We start from the raw sequence: 20,777 nt of genomic DNA, 5'->3' as shown, positions 1-20,777 counted from the left end.
ACTTTATCCCATTAGTCAACAAACCAGCTCAGGAAGCCACTGAGGGTGGAGTCGCCAGGAACAACAAGGTGGACAGCCTTTCTTCACCACCTGAGTCCACTCCGGGCCTGACAAGCTCCCTAAACACCAAAAAGGAAAAGAACTTCACAAAATATTGCCAGGAAGATGAAGAACAATGTTCATGTATTTTATGTCCATGGCACAAAGCCATATTGGAAATTTCTTTTTTCCTACATTATTAAGGACTGGTCTTTGAGATAAGCCTCTGTACCCAGAGAAAAAAGGAGACCCAGATCTCCTAACATTGAAGGGCTTACAAGATGGGCAGGGTTGAGTACCACCTTGGAGAAAACAAAGCAAACATATCAGGGGATGAAAAAAAGGAAAGGATCTTTTTTTTCAAGGTCCTCCCATGGATTTTAGCATCTTGTGCATACAAGTAGTTTACAAAGTTTAATAACACAAGTCTTACAATGAAAAAGACAGTCTCCTGCTCCCTTCCCCCACCTGTCCTTTTCAGCTGTTTCTTATATTTTCCCCTGTATATAAGCTTATACTGCTATTGATTTATCCATTTGGGACATGACATATTGGCTTCTTGCTGTGTTAGAAGAATTACATCAGTCTCCCTATTTTGCCTTCCCCTATTCTCCCAATATAGATAAATTCTCATTTTTGGTTAAATCGACAGTTCACATTTACATAATTAGAAATTGCTGCCATTGAGGAGAGAAATGAACTGAAGTTTGATTTCCTTGGTTTTCTGGCATTGAGTATTCCTACTGAGAAGTCCTGGGCCATTGCAGTTCCTGTTCTTTTGAACAGAACCTGTTTTTATACCTCTAGGGTGTTTATCCACAGTTTCTGAGATTTCAAAGTGGTGTAACATGGCATGGATCTTTTCAAATTCACAGGGAGATTTTCTGGTATCATTTATTTGCCAATTCTTTCACCTTGTTCTTTTTATCCTCTCTTTCTGGAATTCCTATTGGATTACAGCTGGCCTTCTGAGACCAATTCCTTTATTTATTCTTATCATTTTTTCCGTCCTGGGCATTTTTGTCTTTTGATTCATCTTTCTGGGAGATCGTTCCACTGTATCTGCTAAGTCTGCCTTTTTTTTAGCTCTTCTATTTTTAATTTCTGAGAGATTGTCTTCCTTGTTCTCTGCTCATTCCTGGATTAAAGACCCTGCTTCTGATTAGTGGGTGCCACCCTACTTCTTATCTCCCCCAAAACAGTAAATAGATGTTGTGCGTGTTGGCGAAGTTTTATCCTTCTCCCTGGCATTGTTTCTATTTCCTCCTAAATCTTTTCCCTGCTGGAATAATTCTGGACTCTTTCATCTTGGAGGCTTTCCTCCAGAATTAGGTGAATTCTCCATGTCCATCTACACTGCAGATCCAAAAATCGGATTCATGGGTTTGTGAGGAGGGCTTGTCAGATGGCAAATTTCATTGATGGAGACCAGGTGGTGGGATTCCTGAGCCCTTTTCAGGGTGGGATTCCAAATGGCATTTTTTGCAGGTCTTTTCTCTGCAGCCACTCAGTTCTCTGGGGTCTCTTTTATAAGGGTAGTAATTCCATTTATGAGGGCCCCACTCTTACAACCCAAGCACCTTCCCAAGGCCCCACCTCCAAATACCATCATTTTGGGGGTTAGCACTTAACATATGATTCTGGGGGATACAACCATTCAGTCCATGGCAGGAAGGGACATTCTAGTCCCCTTTGGGTCCTTACCCTACCTTTACTTTAGATGGTCTTTCTTAGATGATCAAGTTCTCACTTTCCACCTTAAAACAGACTTATGCTTCCTGATGCATTCTAAAGTCAATAATCACTCAAAAAAAAAGTGGAATGTTTTCCTGTAGTATTTTGCCCCTTTGTAAACTAAGTAAGATTTGATGCATATTTCACCTGCTGAACATTGACCCCCCATGAGGGCTTAGGATCGTCTCCACTATTCTAAGGGCCATGGAAGATAACACAATGCCCAGCACATCCCACACCACAACCCTTAGGAACTGCAGAAGATCTTAAGTTTATTTGGTCTAATCTTCTTTTACAGATGATCTAAATAAGCCCAAACAAGATGAAATTATTTACCCAAGATTCTGAGGAAGAGGTCAAGCAAAAACTTGACCTGTACCTTTCAACACAGAATTGGCACCCTCCACTCTTCCATGCAGCCCAGAACAGGTGTTCATAAATAGCTCATGTCTACATCACGACCTAATCATCAGTTCTCCCCATCATAGCCCAACTTTCTCTTTTCTTTTTAAATGTCATTGTTTTAACAACAATAATACTTAACATAAACTGAACAGTTAATTACATCTAAAGGAAAGAAAGCTAGGACATAAAATATTGGATGAATAACTACCTACCCAAATATAACACACAATCAATAATACTCTCCATCAATATTTCTATCATGTATACTCTCATAAAGGGTGTCACAGGTCTGCACAGTTTATGCCCCTGGAGGCCGACAGTTTTGTGCACCTAACAGAGTCTTTTTTTAACTTGACAAAACTAGCCCCAACTAACCTCTGTGCTCATTGAGTGTTGCCTTCCCTAGGGTCACCTGAGTGAATTTAGATTCGAACCTTTGACTGAAGGAGATTCTGATCATTTGCTTTGGTTTCTCACCCAAATGGACTTGCCCCATGTGACTGTTACAGGCTAGAGCCAGAACCAAACTCAGGTTCAGCCGCTTGTCTCTGAAAAATCAAAGTTTGAGAGCCAAGGGTTGGTGGAAAAAGGAAGATGTTTTATTCAGGAAGTCCCAACCTGGGCAGATGGCAGACTAGCATTCCAAAACCATCTCCCAGGTGTCAGTTAGAGGACAAAAGGCTCTAATGGGGAGTTTCAGGTGGAGGCCTACATGTGGAACAGCACAGGCAGCTCCAACAATCATCTTGAAATGGGTCACGTGGTGGTCGGGTCAGCATCACCTTGGATGGATTACTTTAAGCAGTTAATCTTCAGTTCCAGGGTAGGTGTGTTCCCATTTCACTGAGGCCAGTTCTTGTGACTGCAAGATGGAGCAGCTCATGTCATAGCTACAGTTTGGTCATCATGCAGTTAACTTTTTCTTTCTGGAGGTGATTTGAGTATCTACAAAACAATTCACAAAAGTGCCTCAGACACTGTTATCCATGTCCCTCAGGGAGGGAACTAAAGATTCTGTGGCTGCCACATGGCTGATTCACTGTTCAAACTGTCACCAGCTCTCCAGGCCTGACTGCCATCCTTGTCACATGTTCATTTCCTCTTAATCATCAATTCTTGAGTCAGGCTTTTGTGACTCAAGGGAGGCTTTTCTACAAACAAGTGGGAGGCAGCAGACACTCCAGCACTCAGCAGAAGTTCACTGCGGGCCTACCAAATGCCAGGCCCTTGGGATACAACACGTGCAAAACAAAGCCCCTGCACTTGAGGTGCTTACCTTCTAACAATGGTAAGCATTAAAAACAAAAAGAGTAAATTATACAGTATGTTGGATTGTGAGAAGTGACATGTTGGATTGTGGGAAGTGATGTGGGGTAAAGGGGGATGGGAGTTCTGAGGCAGGTGGTCGGGCAAGGTGAGGTTTGCACAAAGCCTTGACGGTGGTGAGGGAATGTGCCCAGGAGCTGTCTGGGGTGGGGGTGGTGGCGGAGAGAGAGGGGTGGCGGGGCGGGGGAGGGGGGTGATTCCCAGCAGAGGGAACAGTCAGTGTGAAGGTCCCCAGGAGAGAGTACATCCAATCCATTTGAGTCTGGGTGACATATTTGGGGACAGACTCCTAAGGAAGAAAAAGTTGTCATTCCCTGATTCCAGAGAGAAACAAGAAAAGGAAACTTCTAGAAAGAAAGGGTGAGAACCTGAGGTACAGAATCTGTAACAGTGGCGTGAGAGTGGGAAAACTGGGTAGCCAGAAAAGATAACTCAGGCAAGAAGGCAGCACTTCAGAGTTAGGAAATTGCTGCCAGGATTCCCCTCGGGGCTGAACCTCACACTCCTTTGCACACACCATCTGGTGCAGAAATGGAAAGGCAACCCGCCTGCAGATCGCAGGAATGACTGACACATGACACTTCTTGCGCTATGTGCGGTGAAGGTCTGGAACCAACCCGAGAGCTGTGCTGAGAGGTCTGCGGCAAACTTGTCCTTGAATTTACTTCTAAGAAGGGGGATGCACCTCAAAGAAAAGTTTAGCAATTTTTTTTTCTATTCATTGGTTTATTCAGTCTGCTTAAAACCCAGTCAAATGAATTATGGAGTCTGAAAAATGCATGTGTGGCTAAGATATCTAGGCATGTGGGGAAGCTGTAACCTGGTGGTTGAACTGAGCGTGAGTATAGTGCATATGTGTGTGTCTTTTATCAAGATGATGTTAATGGGGTGGGAGGAATGGGTATTAATAGAGCCTACAGATTTACAAACCTTTTAAGAAGGTATTTATATACATTCCAGTGTGATATTGAATTGCATCAAGGCTTTTTTGGTTAAAGTAACAGAAAGCACTTCAAACACTTAAGCAATAATACAGAGTAATTTATTACAAAGCTACAGAGGTAGCTCCTGGAACCTCAGGGCAAGAAATCAGTCAGACATCCTCAAGGAGCCGAAATCCAGAACCAGCAGGTCAGCAGGAATTCAGGAGGCTCCCCGGGGTCCTGCTGTCTCCCACGCTCACGCCACACTGCCACGTGGTCTTTCAGCACTGTCTGTGTGTGTGTACCCCCTCCTCTTCTCTTGGCAGACCTCCTTCCCCATCCATCCACACGGCCTCCCCAGCATGCCTGGATTTATATGACCTCAATTTCAGCAATAAATAGAGCCGGAGACCAATCTCAATTCCATCGTTGCAGGAAAGATTGGCGCTGCTCTGGCCAGTGTCTCCATCGGCTCTAAGTAACCACAACCAGCGAGACAATCACTTGTTCAAACAGCTGCCTGGGCATTTACTGTGACGTCAGTCGGTTTGTCCTAAATCACACTCATTGGGTTCTTTTCAGTAGCCAGTGGTAACCCCGACCCCGCCGGTTAGAGGTGTGTGAGTGCTAGAGTTCTCCTCTCCAACCACCTCCCTGGGCACAGGGTGTCAGAATGAAGGCAGGTCTCAGGCAGAATACCACCACACGTACAAATATGTGTACATACCCAGAAGCAAGCACAGAACATCAGACCAGTGGTTCATGGACACTCAGAGAAGTATTGAGAGCAACAGACAACAGCTCACATGGGAATTCACCCAAGGAAGGGAGAGGGGACAGCGCTCCAACTGCAGCATCAGCCCAACTCCCAGCTGCGTCAGTGGCTGAGGCCTCCGGGACACAGCAGTGCACAGAACTCCACAAAGCCCCCTTCCGAGCGCTTCTCCAAGCTGGGGGAGGGGCATCATCAGGTGGACTCACTCCAACACCACGTTAATGCCAGGGTGCAGGGGCCTTTATACTGTTTCTGGCCAACGCACTGTTCACCCATGCGAATCCTCTTGCTCATTAACAGATCCTCAAGTCAAGATCCAGGGGGTTGTCTTCTGCCACCTTTGGAGAATAGACTTCTGACCAGGACCCTCCAAATGTGCCTCCCATGCTCTGGAGTGTAGATTCCTGACTAGGGACATCAAATGTGAACCAACCAACCCCGGATTTAGACGAAAATAAATGAACACACACACACACACTGCAGAGGTTGCAGTAAGGGCCCGTGCCAGATGAATTGGCCTCCTCTAAAGGGTTGTCTTGGAAGCTCCCCCATACCCCACTGCTGCTTACATGTCACCGGCCAGTCCTGTTAGCCAAAGATTCTGGAAATGTTCTTTATTAACTGGATATATCTCTATCTATAGGGCTTCCCAGGTGGCACTAGCAGTAAAGAGCCTGCCTGCCAATGCAGGAGGCATAAGAGGCAGACACACGTTCAATTCCTGGGTCAGGAAGATGCCCCGGAGGAAGGCATGGCAACCCACTCCAGTATTCTTGCCTGGAGAATCCCACGGACAGAGGAACCTGGGGGGTGATAGTGTCGCAAAGAATTAGACATGACTGAAGCAACTTAGCACATCCCTATCTGAACAATACAGGGGTCTCTCATTACCAAGGAAAAGGAAGGAAGACAAATTGGTTGGGCAGGCAGCCCCCTCTGCTGTACTCACTGATCTAAAGCAAATTGGAGAAGGAAATGGCAACCCACTCCTGTATTCTTGCCTAGAGAATCGCATGGACAGAGGAGCCTGATAGGCTACAGTCCACGGGGTCGCAGAGAGTCAGACACGACTTTACTTTCACTGTCTCAGTTTCCTTATCTATAAAATGGGATTATCAATATCTACCCTGCCCATTTCTCAGGGTCTGTGTGAAAATCAAATGAGAACACTTTGAAAAGTTAGAAGCCTTATTCAAACAGTAGACATTATGCTGACAGTTTATATAAGAAACCACAGTGTTGTATAACCATCAAAAGGGTCATTCTTTCAAATCAAAATGTAACCACACATAAGCACTGATGCCTGATTCCGCAAAGCTTATTTGTACTTTCCAGACCAGAAACTGTCATTTTTTATTGTCAAGGATCCTTTGTGATGCTTGCTAGTTTATGGGAGGCTGACTGGACATGCGTGGAGGCTATATAAGGTTTTGTAGATTTATTGGGGCTTTCTCTGTGCCGGGCGCTGTGTTGCACATGAATTATCCCACTTAATCCTCACACAGACTCTAGGGGTGGGCAGTGCTGTTCTCCTCCCAGCCTGCAGATAAGGAAATGGAGACTGAACACCCTCAGCACCTAACACGGGTCAGCGGAGAGCCAGGATTTCAGTCTCAGCCACATCGGCAAGGCCTGAGCATCATCCTCCAAATCTAAAATGTTGTAGCTTCCAGTCACCACGTGTAGAGGTAGAACTGTGTTTCCTCCTACTCCTCACCCCATGCAAAATACATGCTGGAGTCTTAACCTCAGTACCTGTGTATGTGACCTCATTTGGAAACAAGGTCTTGGCAGATGAAATCAAGTTAAGGTGAGGTCACACTGGGTTAGAGTAGGTTCTAACCCAATGACTGCTGTCCTTATAAGAAGAGGGAAGTTTGGATGAACACACAGGGTTAAAGGCCATGTGAAGGCAGAGGCAGAGACTGGAGCAATGCATCCACAAGCCAAGGAAGCCAAGGAAGCTGGCAACACCAGAAGCCATGGGAGATGCCTGGGGAGGTTTTTCCCTCACAACTCCCAGAAGGAACCAGCCCTGCCAACATCTGGATTTCAGACTTCTGGCCTCCAGAACGGTGAGAGAATCAATATCTGTCATTTTTGAGGCACCAAGAATGTGGTGATTTGTTACAGCAGCTCTGGGGAACTAATGCATCACCTGAATATGTGATGCCCTACAAGGAGCCTGGCGTGGGCTGGTGCTCTCTGCACCCCCGTGCAAATGAGATCAGGGGCACAGCCTCAGCTTCCCATGGGGGTACTGTCTTTAGAGACGGAGCAAGACCCTCCCCAGGCACGCTCCTGGGTCTGCAGAGGCCACCCTGGCTGTGTCCCAAGCAGAGGGGAATCTCTGAAGGCACCTGTTGAGACGCGGGGCTCAGCCTGAGCAGCTCAGCCACAACCATCAGGACTGGCCCACATGTTCAGGTCACAAGATCCATTAGGGCTGGGCGAGGGGAGAAGCCACTGACTTTTCTTTCTATTCTGCTTCTATTGGGATTGCACTGAAGTCTGTGGGGAACTAGATCTATTTGTTGGGTGAGGAGTCTTGAATTTCCAAGAACCAGCATTTCCTATACTTTTGGCTCATTCCACTTTCAAAAATGTTTGCCAAATCTACATATCATTTGTGGTTTTTATTTTTTCATTTTTTTTATTTAATGAAATTTTATTTTATTTTTTTCCATTTATTTTTATTAGTTGGAAGCTAATTGCTTTACAATATTGTAGTGGTTTTTGCCATACATTGACATGAATCAGACATGGATTTACACTAAAAAGCAGTTTTATAACACTCCCTAAAATGAAAAGCCAGAATCACCTGCCAAGAATAAAAAGTAAAAGTACTAAAATGTAAATATTTACCTGTTTACTGTCTACATATCAGGGAGAAGGTGACTGGTAAATTGAAGCAGGATCAACACTATTCCGATAGATACTCAGACACTCAGATCAAAGCTACTCAGATAACTTTTGTGAATAGAACTGCTTTGAAAGCACCTGGAAAATATTAAGTAACAATAGAAAAGAAGTTTATTATTGTTAACTTTATTATTGCACTGCTGTGAGGATTCTCAGACCACCACAGAACCACCTGTTTGGCACAATATTCTGTGGACAGAAAATTCCAGAATGGGATAAATCGAACTAGCTTTTAAATACGTAAGTGCCAGTCACATTTAAAAGAACAGATGCTGGTATTTCAAGTCTGAGAAAATTAACAGTATGGACATCTGCCATCTGTATGACCTTGCTTAAGTGTCACTTTATCACCCCTGATAATAACTGGTGATGTGTCTTGTCTTGACTGGAGAAAATAAATAAGACTACTGGGCTAAGAAGAGATCTTTTCATTGTGCTGGGAAGAGGAGAAATCTGGACACCCAGCCAAAGAACACAGGCTAACCTTTGTTCAGAGACTCGCATGAAGAAGAGGGGAAAGAGCCGCTGGGATAAAGAGATACTTGTGTTTGCAGTGTGCGGGGGCAGGCAGGGAGCCGCACTCCACAGCACAGAGCAAGCCTCTACGGCGCTGAGGCTTGACGCAAACAAGTGTGTCTCTTCGGCTCTAATATTGCCTTTCCTGGAGTTGAAGGTGAAGACCCCTCCATGGATGCGATCCCAATACGGAAATGGAGGCACGAGGGCCTAGAAAGCCAAGCCAGTCACCCAGCTTGGCATGAGCTTTTAAGAGCTGGGCTGTCGTGAGAAACACCTTGAGAGCTGTGCGTGTTGCCTGCCACCAGCTCTTCCTCCGCATGCTGCCCTTTGCAGAGATAGCGGGCTAAGCAAAGGCAGGCTGCTCTCCACAGTAACAATCTCAGGTTAACTGAAAACAATGACTCCAGTGCACAACAACTCAGAAGAGTATAAAAAGCCCGAGAATATAACATTTCTTACAAGGGAAAGGCGAGTAACACCATCACATGATAGTGAATCTATAGTGATCGTGATGTCGTGGCCAGAAATAGACGGCTCACTCAACCAGGAACTCTTGAAGAGACTTTTTAACCAAGGGATGTTGTTGCTATTTAGTCGCTTAGTCGTGTCCAACTCTGCGATCCCATGGACTGTAGCCCGCCAGGTTCCTCTGTCAATGGGATTCTCCAGGCAAGAATACTGGAGTGGGTCGCCATTTCCTTCTTCAGGGAATCTTCCAGACCCAGGGATTGAGTCAGTTTCTTCTGCATTGGCAAGCTGATTCTTTACCACTGAGCCACCAGGGAAGCCTAGTGAAGGAATATATATATATATTTTTGGATATGTGAGTGGGGTTAAGGAACAAGCCACAGCAGAAAACTGTCACCAGCCTGTATTCATTTGCTAGAGCTGCCAGCATAGGTTACCTCAAACTGGATGGTTTAGTCAACTGCAACTTATCATCTCACAGCTCTGGAGTCCAGATGACTGACATCAAGGTGTTAGCAGGGTTGCTTCCTTTGAAGACTCTAGCAAAAAACGGTTCCAGCTCCTCACCTAGGTTCTGGGTGCTCCTTGGTGTGTGGCAGCGGAGGTCCAGTCTTCACATGGCATTCTTCATGTGTTCATGTCTGTATCCAAATTCCCCCTTTTTATAAGGACACTGGCCATATTGGATTAGGATGACTTCATCTTAACTAATTACATTTGCCAATAATCCCCACTCCAAGTAAGGTCGCTTTCTGAGCTTCTGGGGGTTAGGATTTCAACAGAAATTTTGGAGGGACACAATTCCACCCCTAACACTGTCCTAGGCCCAGAGAGGCAAAGGAAGGAGAGATGTTGGAAACCCTAGTTGAAAACTGAAGCTCAGGAATGTTGCTGTCACTAGAGACAACAGGGCCTGAACCTACCAAAGCAGGAAGGGGGCCTGAGAAAGAATATTCTGCCTTCTCTCTCATCCCACTCTCCAGGCATCAAAGCCAATCAGAAGGCAGAGGACGGGGGCCCAGGTGATACAGTTTGGGGAAATCAGCCATCCCCCAGGACAGGGCAGAGAAAGGGAGACAAAGAAGAAGGGATAAGCCAGCAGTTACAGGGGCGAACAGAGGGAAACCAGCAAAATGAACAGCCATGTACACGACAGAATCAAGGGGTTCAAATGAGTTAGAGAAATAAGTTGATTTATAAGAATTCTCCAAACTATAACTTAGGAATCTGTGCATTTAGAAAATCCAGAGAAAATTAAGGTGTGAGTTCTCTCCCAAGAAAGATACCCATTTGAAGTGTCTTCTCTTTAACTGAAAAGGCAGATCAGAGTCAAAGGTCCACATTTCAACAGAAAAAATAAAGGTCCCCAGAGAAAACATCACCTTGGGTGCACACCCAGAAGACCTCCCTCAAAGCCTCCTCTGATTACTTAGTCACGTCCCTCTGTCCTCCTGACACCCGAGTCACCGGATGTCCCTTCATCCTGTACTCTGTCAATCCCGTATCTCCATTTCTCTTCTCATCACCTCATTTCAGGACCTTCTTAGTTCTCCCCACATCCGCCCCATCTGGTTCAGTCTTCCAGGCTTGGTCTCCCACAGTCCATCCTGCACCTTGCAGGCTGAACAGTAAAATTCAGACTTCCTTGCATGATGGTCTAGGCTCTTTGTGATCTGGTCCCTGTCTGCGCTTCAGGCCTCATCTCCCCGTTATCCATGTCCCACCCTCCCCTATGGCTCTCCAATAAAACTAAACCACTCTGCCAGGAAAAATGCGAAAAATTTTGAAACAGGCCAAAAATAGATTACTGAATGTTCTGTCTGGTGCAGTATATTGGGTTATCGTTATCTTTTCTGGTTTTGAGCTATTTTATTTCTGTTGAGTTGTAGACTATTTTATGTTTTATTTCTGTAAGTCATATACTAGTGAAAGTGATGTAAATGATTCCTGGCCATAGAAGTGCAAATTGTATCCCTGGAGATGCAATAGATTATCACCCCATGGTATTGAACCGTTTTGCATCTATTCTTAACATCTTTTCATCATTCCTGATCATTTATAGATGAATGTTGCTTGAATTCTCCTTTGAACCATTTATAACATCATATTGATTTTCTCCTTAATTAATGAGTTCAATAAAACCTTTGACAGGTGCTCAATTTATAAATCTATGAGTCAAATTTTATCCTTCTAAATTTTTTATCTTTTAAGAACTCCTAGGGTTCTCTGATTGGGCCACACTCTTTCCTGCCTCCCTTTGTACAAGCTGCTGACACTGTTCAGAATGCTCTTCCCCAGCTTTGTCTACCTGCTGAACTCCTAATCATCCGGCAATACTCAGCTAAAGATTGCCTCTTCTGTGAAGTCTTCCCTGGTTACCCAATGGATACTCCTGAGTTCAGTGGTACTTTGTACCTGCCTGTATTTCCAAGTTTGGTATATGTGACAATATCTGCCTTCCACACTAGTTCTGAAACTCCTATAGATAAGGACCATATTCTACTCATCTAGAATATGAGTACTTATGCTCCACTCACCTGGGACAGAGTAGGCACTTAACAATATTTTACTGTTGTTCAGTCACTCAGTCATGTCCGACTCTTTGCGACCCCACGGACTGCAGCATGCCAGGCTTCCCCATCTTTCATCATCTCTCGGAACTTGTTCAAACTCATGTCCATCAAGTTGGTAATGCCATCCAACCATCTCATCCTCTGCCGTCCCCTTCTTCTCTTGCCTTCAGTCTTTCCCAGCATCAGGGTCTTTTCTAATGAGTCAGCTCTTCGCATCAGGTGGCCAAAGTATTGGAGCTTCAGCTTCAGCACCAGTTCCTCCAATGAATATTCAGGATTGATTTCCTTTAGGATTGACTAGTTTGATCTCCCTGCAGTCCAAGGGATTCTCAAGAGTCTTCTCCCACACCACAGATCAAAAGCATCAATTCTGCAGTGCTCAGCCTGCAGAATTGGTCCTGCTCAGCCTGCATTATGGTCCAATGCTCACATCCATACATGACTACTGGATAAACCATAGCCTTGACTAGATGGACCTTTGTTGGCAAAGCAATGTTTCTGCTTTCTAATATTCTGTCTAGGTTGGTCATAACTTCTCTTCCAAGGAGTAAGCGTCTTTTAATTTCACGGTTGCAGTCACCATCTGCAGTGATTTTGGAGCCCAAGAAAATAAAGTCTTCACTGTTTCCATTGTTTCCCATATATTTGCCAAGAAGTGACTGGGACTGGATGCCATGATCTTGGTATTTTGAATCTTGAGTTTTAAGTCAGCTTTTTCACTCTCCTCTTTCACCTTCATCAAGAGGCTCTTTAGTTCCTCTTCACTTTCTGCCATAAGGGTGGTATCACCGGCATTTCTGAGATTACTGATATTTCTCCCAGCGATCTTGATTCCAGCTTACTGAATACTTATTCAGTACCTTTACCTAGGTGTCCTTTTAATCTTCACAATCACCTTATGAAGTAGGTAATATTTGTCTTCCTTTTATGGGTGAAGAAATTGAACTTAGACAGCGTAACTGTGTAATTGCCTGGGATTACACAGCTTTGGGAGGATCTGACCAAGTGGCTGTGCCTCATGATTGAATATTCTTAACTACAATGTTGTACTGTTTGTTAATTCAGCAAGTCTATAGCCCTCGGGCCCTCCTGAAGTTATGCTTAAACAGAAGAGCCATGACTTAGAAAATCAAGTGCTGACTTCTGAGTATTGTTTTTTATCAAGAGATATTTTAACCAGATTGGGACAATGAAGAGCAAAATTATTTCCAATGCCTTAACTTCTCTCTCCTAATAAATTACCCAAAACATATTAACCAAGGAGAATTGGCTATCCAGATGAATTCCTGGTTATTATTACACTGCAGCTTAAATGAAAGTCGTCCTTTTGGGCTCACATGAACAGCACAGCACTTGGCACACACAGGTGCCCAGCAGGGACTACCCACCTCTGGGTGCGTTGCACAGGGATGTTCACAACGAAGGGGCCAGCTGCCTGGGGAGCAGCCCCGGGAGCCCCATCCCTACTTCTCCTGGCACATCGCTGCTGGCCAGCCTGCTCCTGCCAAGGGCACTTCTACTATCAGGGCTGCCTCTTGGATTTGCAGTTGACAGAAGTCTCTGGAGCATTTTTTAAAATTTAAAATTGCTTAACTTTGCTGAGCCGGTGAAGAGTGAAATAAAGACTGCTTCATCACCTGGGTAAATGCCAAGCCTCCTTCCTCAAGGTGACCCAGGCGATCTGACCTCCACTCTCAGGGTTGAGGCAAGCAGAGTGCATTGCCATAACAAGGGAAATGACCGGAAAGGCTGTGCTGGGCTTTGATTACCTGGAGTGGTGTGATTACGGTACCTTTGATGTTGATAATCCGCCTGAGGGCCCTTCATCTCAGTGCCTGTCCTTGGAAGTTTGGGCTCAGGCAAACCAGGGTAATCACCTTCAGCTCCAGATTGTGCCGGGGGGGGGGGGGCCCAGACTGCATCAAGTCTTGGAGAGCCGCGAGGCCAGGCAGCTACAGCTGCATTTCCCCCCAGTGCCAGGAAAGGTTCTAATTCAAAAACAAATGTATTTATCACTCCCAACCGCTCCACAGGGCAGGGCATCCTGCCTCTGGGTGGAGTGTCAGTATGCAGTGGGAACAGTGGCAGGCGGCCAGCGGAAATTTCACATTTCACCAAGGTTCCTGCCACTCTGCAATGGTCCTGCAGACCCAGCATCACCCAGTGGAGAGAGTCCAGCCTCCCAGCCAGCCCTGGAGACACAGGCACCAGGCCAGAGCCAGGCCCTCAAACCTCAAGCCAGCCAACCCCTGCCACTGGAGGCCGGGCCCTGAGACTCAGCCATTCCCCCTGGTGACTAAGGTTCTTTCTAAGCCAGGAGTGTGGGCCAAGGGGGAAATCCACCTGGAAGAGGCAAGGGGCGGTCTGTCTGGATCCCCACGACATACGTGTGTGAGCACCCTGTGTGAGAAGCCCAAGGCTTCTTCTGCTTTAACACAAGATTGCCTTTAGCTAGGGGGCCATCAGGCCACCTGGACGTCGTCCAGAGAGAAGGAAAGGAACTGTAGACAGTTGTAGTTCTCCAACTCGCCGGCCTCCAGGCAGCTGCCCAGTCCGTACTCCTCCAATCCAGGTTTTACCACTGCTGGTGATCTTTCCACCACAGACTAGAGTTTGTCTCTTTCCAACCAGACACTCTCCCGGAAGAAGTCCACACCTCTGGTGCCATACCTGGTTCTTCTTGTACCCACCTGTCCCATCTCAACACTCTGTCCTTCAGGCGCCTCACTCCCAAGCCCCCCACTCCGTGAGCAGGCCATGCACTTTCTTAGCCCCCCAAATAGCCTTTAACTTTTGCTGCTTATGTTCAGGCCAGCTCCAATGTCATCACCAAGGTGAGGGCTCTCCTGCATTTCCTACCCACATCCACACAGAACTCGAATGCCTGCTTCCCTTCATAGTCCTTCATAGCTATGCGTACCTACCCCTAGTGTAACAGTAAACCACATTGGAGCTGATCCACTGATTACAAGTCCACCCCTCTGATTATGAGCTCAATCCAAGTAAGGGCTCCTTTTGCATTCATCTTTTCTCTGTGAGTGATTAGTACAGCCCCTGGCACATAGTAGGTGCCAGTAAGTGGAAAGAATGAATGAGCAGATGTCCAAAACCATCTCTTTTCCTTGGAGAATCTTTTTGCTTAGGAGGATATAATCCAATTCTGAGCCATCTAGGGGCCAAGGGACATTTATGTGTGCAAAACTGGACAAATTCTGCCTTTCTCCCAAGTCTAGAGAAAGCCCAAGGCAAAGAAAATAACGTGCAAACTAACCACTTCATGATAAATGTACTCTCAGATGCTAACAATTTTACTGCCTGTTAAGAGCAAAGCAGAGGATGAGGTGGTTGGATGGCATCACCAACTCGACGGACATGAGTTTGAGCAAGTTCCTGGAGTTGGTGATGGACAGGGAAGCCTGGCATGCTGCAGTCCATAGGGTTGCAAAGAGTCGGACACGACTGAGCAACTGAACTGAACTGAAGAGCAAAGCCAAGCCCCAAACAGAAGTGAAACTTCCTGAACATCCCCCACCAAGCATTAGCTGGCTGCCCTGCTGGAATTTTGATGACAATACTAGGCATCTGGATAAAGGCGCACTGTGCAAGAACAGAGGGATTCTGATGATGCTTTTATGTATAAATCTTCTGCCTTTCACTTCTGCAGGCATGGCATCCTGAGAGAAGGGGAAATGGTACAGTGTCCTTGGTTTATGACCTGAGCTGTCCCATTCTTCCAAAATTCTGAACTTTCTTGTGTCAGAACTGTTAGTCTCTTCAGATTCTTTTGCTTTAAAAAGGATTATCATTATTATTATCCTTATTAAGATAGTTGTTGAGACTCACCTCCTCTAAAAACAAAACAGGCTAAAATCTGACTTTTCCAAAGATAAAATTTATAATTTCAATATTCTGATGGTAAGATCAAGGTCCAATTAAACAGAACAAACAAGCTAATGTTTGTACTGGGGCATTACACACACAAAGCTTTTTCATATACATAATCTCATTGACAAGAGTTGTTTTAACTCATCAGTTCCACACTTGGCAAAAGGGACAAAAATTTAACTACCTTCTCCTAACCGCCAATATTGCTGAGGCTCTCCTCTCACTCCAGTGCCCACCCCAGCTGGAAAGGAAAGCAAATACCCTTTCATCTCTAACACCTCCAATCCCATTTCCAGGACAAGGAGGTCATAGCTCTACAGTGCAGAAAGAAACAGAGTGCCCCCTCCCCACATCCTGATCCACCCTCCCTCTTCAGCCTGTCTCTCTCCATTCCTCACCCCCACTCAGCTACAGCCTTGCTGAACCATTCACACTTCTAGGAATGCACCACACCTATCACCTCCCACAGCCCTCACCATCTCTTCACCTCACTCCTACTCAGCTTCTGAGTCTTAATTAGATAGCACCTCCTCCTGGAAGCCTTCTGCTAACTCCCAAGGCTGAATAAGGGCTCTTTCAGTCCGTTCCTGGCTCACCCTGTCCCTCTCCTTATCCCAACACTAATCATATTACCTTATGATCATCAATTACTTGTTTTTCTTGTCCTCTAGAGAACATTGTCCAATAGTCATAATGCCAGCTATACACGTAAATAAAATTTTCTAGCAGCCTCATTAAAAAAAATAAAAATAGGTGAAAACAATTTAATAATAAATTTTATTTAACCTAATATATCAAAAATAATATGATTTCAACATGTAGCCAGTATAAAACAATAGTTAATGAGATATTTTATAGGCACTTCTTTTCCTACAAAGCTTTGCCAACTGGTGTGTATTTTACACTTACAACACATCTCCATGTGGACATCTCAAGTGCTCGATAGCCACTGGAGGCTGGTGGCTACCACACGGGACAGTGGGGGTCTGACTTAAACTCCTGGGAGGCAGGGCAGAGTTTCAACCCCTAACATTCTTAATATCTTGCACTGTGGTCAGCACAAGGTCAGCAATGTGAATGTCCTCATCCATTCGGACTGCTCTAACAGAAATGCCAGACTGGTGGTTTAAACAACAAATACTTATTTCTCAGAGTTCTGGAAGCTGAGAAGTCCAAGATCAAGACACCAGCAGATTCAGTGTCTGGTGACAACCCGATTCCAGGCTCATAGCTGGCCATTCCTGATTCAAAGTTGGCTGTCTTTTTACTGTATCTTCACACGGCAAAAGGGATAAAGAAATTCTCCAGGGCATCTTTTATCCAATTCATGAGGGCTCTACCCTCATCACCTAATTACCTCCCCAAAAGTCCCACCTCCTGATACCATCACATTGGGGGATAGAGTTTAATATATGAATTCTGAGGGACACAAATATTCCACTGATCACAGTGAACAGTGTCTGTGAATGACTTCATCCCCCAAGAAGGGAGGCTGGGTGTACAGGTGACTCCCTGTGGCCCAGAGTAACGGGTGTCTATAATATAAGGTGCAAGTTAGCACGTGGGGGCTTAGTTAAAATTCTGTTCCTGTGAAACTCCCCTAATAAAAGTGGCCAGATTATGGGCCGATCACATCATGTTTCAAGCCTTACTCAAATGACAGAAATACCAGCTTAACAAAGCAAACTGATCAGCCCCTTGGAATTTAGGACAATGTAATTTAACCTTCCTGTAAGATTGAAACCAAAATGGAAACACAGCACCTCCAGGAGACTTCCTTGAAATGGCTCAGCCAGAAACGTTCTCTGCCATGGGACCAGAAGACAGGAAAGAAGCCCGAGACTGAGGAGGAAGGACAAGTGTGGAATTATCTGAGTCCTACCCACTCTTTGTTTCCAGATTCCTAGAGTTTTTATCCTAAAAGCTGATACTTTTAAAAGTGCTTTTTGGGAACAGCAAAGCACTGGTGCCAGGAAAAACAATGACATCAGCCCGAAATCCTAGAGAAGCAGCCGTCAGGAAGACCTCAAGGACGCGCGAGGAGGCGACACTGCACAGCTGAGGATGCACGGTCTGTTTCTGCTCTGCCCAGGCAGACAGTTCTAGATTCCTGAACACACACATGCCGGGGCTTCCCAGGTGGCGCTAGTGGTAAAGAACCCGCACGCCAATGCAGGAGAACTAAGAGACGCTGGTTCAATCCCTGGCTCGGGAAGACCCCCTGGAGGAGGAAATGGCAACCCACTCCAGTATTCTTGCCTGGAAAATCCCATGGACAGAGAAGGCTGGGGGACTACAGTCCACGGGGTCACAAAGAGTCAGACACGACTAGACTTAGCACAGGACCCCTGACACAACAGCTGCTAAACCCGCAGTTCTTAAGTTGGGCGGGCAGGATTAGAATCCTTTAGGGGACTGGTTAAATAACCAGACGTGCTGGCCCTCACCCTTCAGAGAGTTTCATTCAGTTGCTTTGAGTTGGGTCCCAGGAAAAACGCATTCTTATCACGTACCTTAGGAAATTCTGATTGGGAGTTCCACACTTTGAGAAAAACAACCCTGAATAATCACTTCACTTTTCTCTCACCTCTCCTTTCTAAACACCCTGAAAGCTGTACCTTCTAGGACACAAGTATAGCCATGTGGTTCCCACACTACCTAACAGCTCCCAGCTGAGAAGGATTGAGATCCAGGTGCCTGGCATGGGGCTGTGCCCACCCAAAGGAACAAGCACTCTTTCTTTGGATAGCGTGCGTGCCAAGTCACTTCAGTTGCATCTGACTCTTTGTGACCCCATGGACTGTAGCCCACCAGGCTCCTCCGTACATGGGATTCTCCAAGCAAGAATACTGGAGTAGAGTATTCCTTCTCCAGGGAATCTTCCTGACCCAGGGATCAAACCCACTTCTCACATCTCCTGCATTGGCAAGCAGGTTCTTTACCGCTAGTACCACCTGAAAAGCCCTTCTTTGGATAGAGGCATCTCCAAATGCAAGCCCTCTGCCCTTGTGTATAGCTGGGTCAGCCCAGAGTGGGTATCTTTTCTCCTGATTTGTGCAAAAACACAATATAGGCTAGTGGCAGCTCCAAATCTGTTGTCCAATGTCTTGGACACTGCATCTTCCTCAGACCCCCAACAACTAACAGTCTCAATCTGTCATTGCTCTTGAAGGTGGAAACCAGAAATGGAATTGATGGCTCATCATTTTCCTTGTGCATCACTAGCCAGCCAACAGCCAGCGAGGTCCTTCCTGGGCCCTGATGATGCTGCGGCAGTGTCAGGCCGGGCAGTGGGTCAGCACCTCCCTGAGCGATCCCCACCAGCGTCTCTGCATGAATGAAGAGTGTACTATTGCCTCACTGTGTCTCTTTTCTGGAAGGACTCTGCCTCTCTGATTTCATCTGCAGATGACAGATTTCTCCTGGGCTTTGTGAGTATTAAATATGAAAGATGGCTCCGTGGGTATGGCTCCTGTACACGTATCCAGGTTACCTGGCTTTCCAAGGCAGCAGACTGCTGAATGGGATGGACGCCCAAGTGACCGACTACATTTCTACAAATTCTCTTTTCACTCTTCAATTCTCCCCCAACTTTAAAATTTTTCTGAACTGGATGAAAAGTTTATGACACCCTATGCCTGTCAAGGCAGACAAAGAGCAGGTCACTGGACATGCTGTGAACCTCAGATGCAACCTGGGTGAAGTGAAAGCTGTTAGCAGCTCCAGCTGCTAACAGTGAGGAAATGAAATCTGGGCTGGGCTGGGAACTCTAGCTCTGCTACAACCTGGCTAATCGCTATGGGGCAGACAGACAAAGGACAGGTAAGCATTTGCAGCCTAGAGAGAAAAGACATCTGAAAATGATTGAAGAGTTCAGTAAAAAGACAGCTGGAATCTGAACCTACCTCTTTTTGTTCAGGGGACAGTTATGAGGTACCTCTTCCCATCATGTCACAAGCACTGATTGTCCTAGGTCCAGGGAGACCCAGGTCCCTCAAAGAGCTCACTCACAGAAGAGCGGGTGGTGTAGGTATAAACACATACTTACAAGAAAATGTGGTAGATAGCAAGAAAGAGAGAGGCACCACCAAGCACTGTGGGCGCCCAAGAAGGAAGGCGCCAGCGGGTGACAGAAGTGCCCTGTGTGGAGTGTGGGGAAGAGCCAAGAGAGGAGCAAAGGCCAAGGTGCGCTGAGCTCACATCGCCAGGTAAGACAACGCACGGCCACGCCTGCCCACTAAAGCGCGGGGTGAAGGAAGGGAGCGGCTGGGGACAAGGCGAGCAGGCCACTGCAGCTGGTTGTAACCTCTGCATTATGGGCTAAAGGATCTGGAATTTCTCCAGGAGGACTCCTTGAAGGTTTTCATTGTTGCATTTTAAGTAAGGAAGTACCTAAGATCAAATCGATGTTCTTCTTTGCTTTTCAACTTGCTCATTTAAATGAACTAGTTGTGAAAAGTAATTTGTGCACATGTCAGCAAAATTCAAACTCTTCCAAGAGCAGTACAGAAGGCAAACCTCCTTTCTACCCACTACCACCAAACTCTGAGTCTTCATAACCCATGAGCAACCTCTCTCTCTAGTTCTGTGTGTATCTTATACCAGAAATATCATACACAAGTATATTCATAAAGGATTAGAGGGTATTGCTGGGCACAAATCCACTCAGCCCAGGGGACGAGTCCACTACACACTTGCCTGCCAAATTGCTCCCTTGCATGGGCTGGATATACCAGAGGGGGCATCTATTCCGAACTTGTTTAAAGGTCCTGCATGGGCTGACCAGGACTGTTTATACATGTGATACACACACACATGCACACACACACACACAGAGGCACTCACTCATTCTCACATCTTTTATTTATGTACAAAGAACCATATTCTATGTTCACTGTATAGTACCTTCATTTTGGTATTTTGGTCACCTGATGCTAACAGCTGACTCACTGGAAAAGCCCCTGATGCTGGGAAAGATTGAGGGCAGAAGGAGAAGATGGTATCAGAGGATGAGACAGCTGGATGGCAACACCAATGCAACAGACATGAACTTGGGCAAACTCCGGGAGATGGTGAGGGACAGAGAGGCCTGGCGTGCTGCAGTCCACGGGGTTGCAAAGAGTCGGACATGACTGGGCCACTGAACAACAACACCCTCATTTACAGAGCACCACAGAGAGAAATCCACCTGGACATAAATAGGCTATG

At 45.9% G+C, this 20,777-nt stretch overlaps 1 long non-coding RNA gene across 2 annotated transcripts in view; it reads right to left on the bottom strand.

Moving 5' to 3' along the window:
* Nucleotides 1–2,766: 2,766 nt before the first annotated feature.
* The window catches only part of LOC122453798, a 67,585-nt gene continuing 49,574 nt past the window's right edge, over nucleotides 2,767–20,777 (bottom strand). The window contains exons 5-6 of one of the 2 annotated variants that reach the window (XR_006273175.1): nucleotides 13,477–13,672; nucleotides 2,767–3,123 (exon numbers count right to left, since the gene is read on the bottom strand). This is a non-coding gene — a long non-coding RNA (uncharacterized LOC122453798). The remainder of the gene's footprint in view (nucleotides 3,124–13,476; nucleotides 13,673–20,777) is intronic. The other variant, XR_006273176.1, reaches the window with a different exon arrangement.

This window comes from Cervus canadensis, chromosome 15 (assembly GCF_019320065.1).
Source record: "Cervus canadensis isolate Bull #8, Minnesota chromosome 15, ASM1932006v1, whole genome shotgun sequence".
In the NCBI taxonomy this organism is placed as follows: Eukaryota; Metazoa; Chordata; class Mammalia; order Artiodactyla; family Cervidae; genus Cervus; species Cervus canadensis.
Note: the sequence above shows the minus strand (reverse complement) of the source record. Positions and strands in the feature narration are given on the sequence as shown.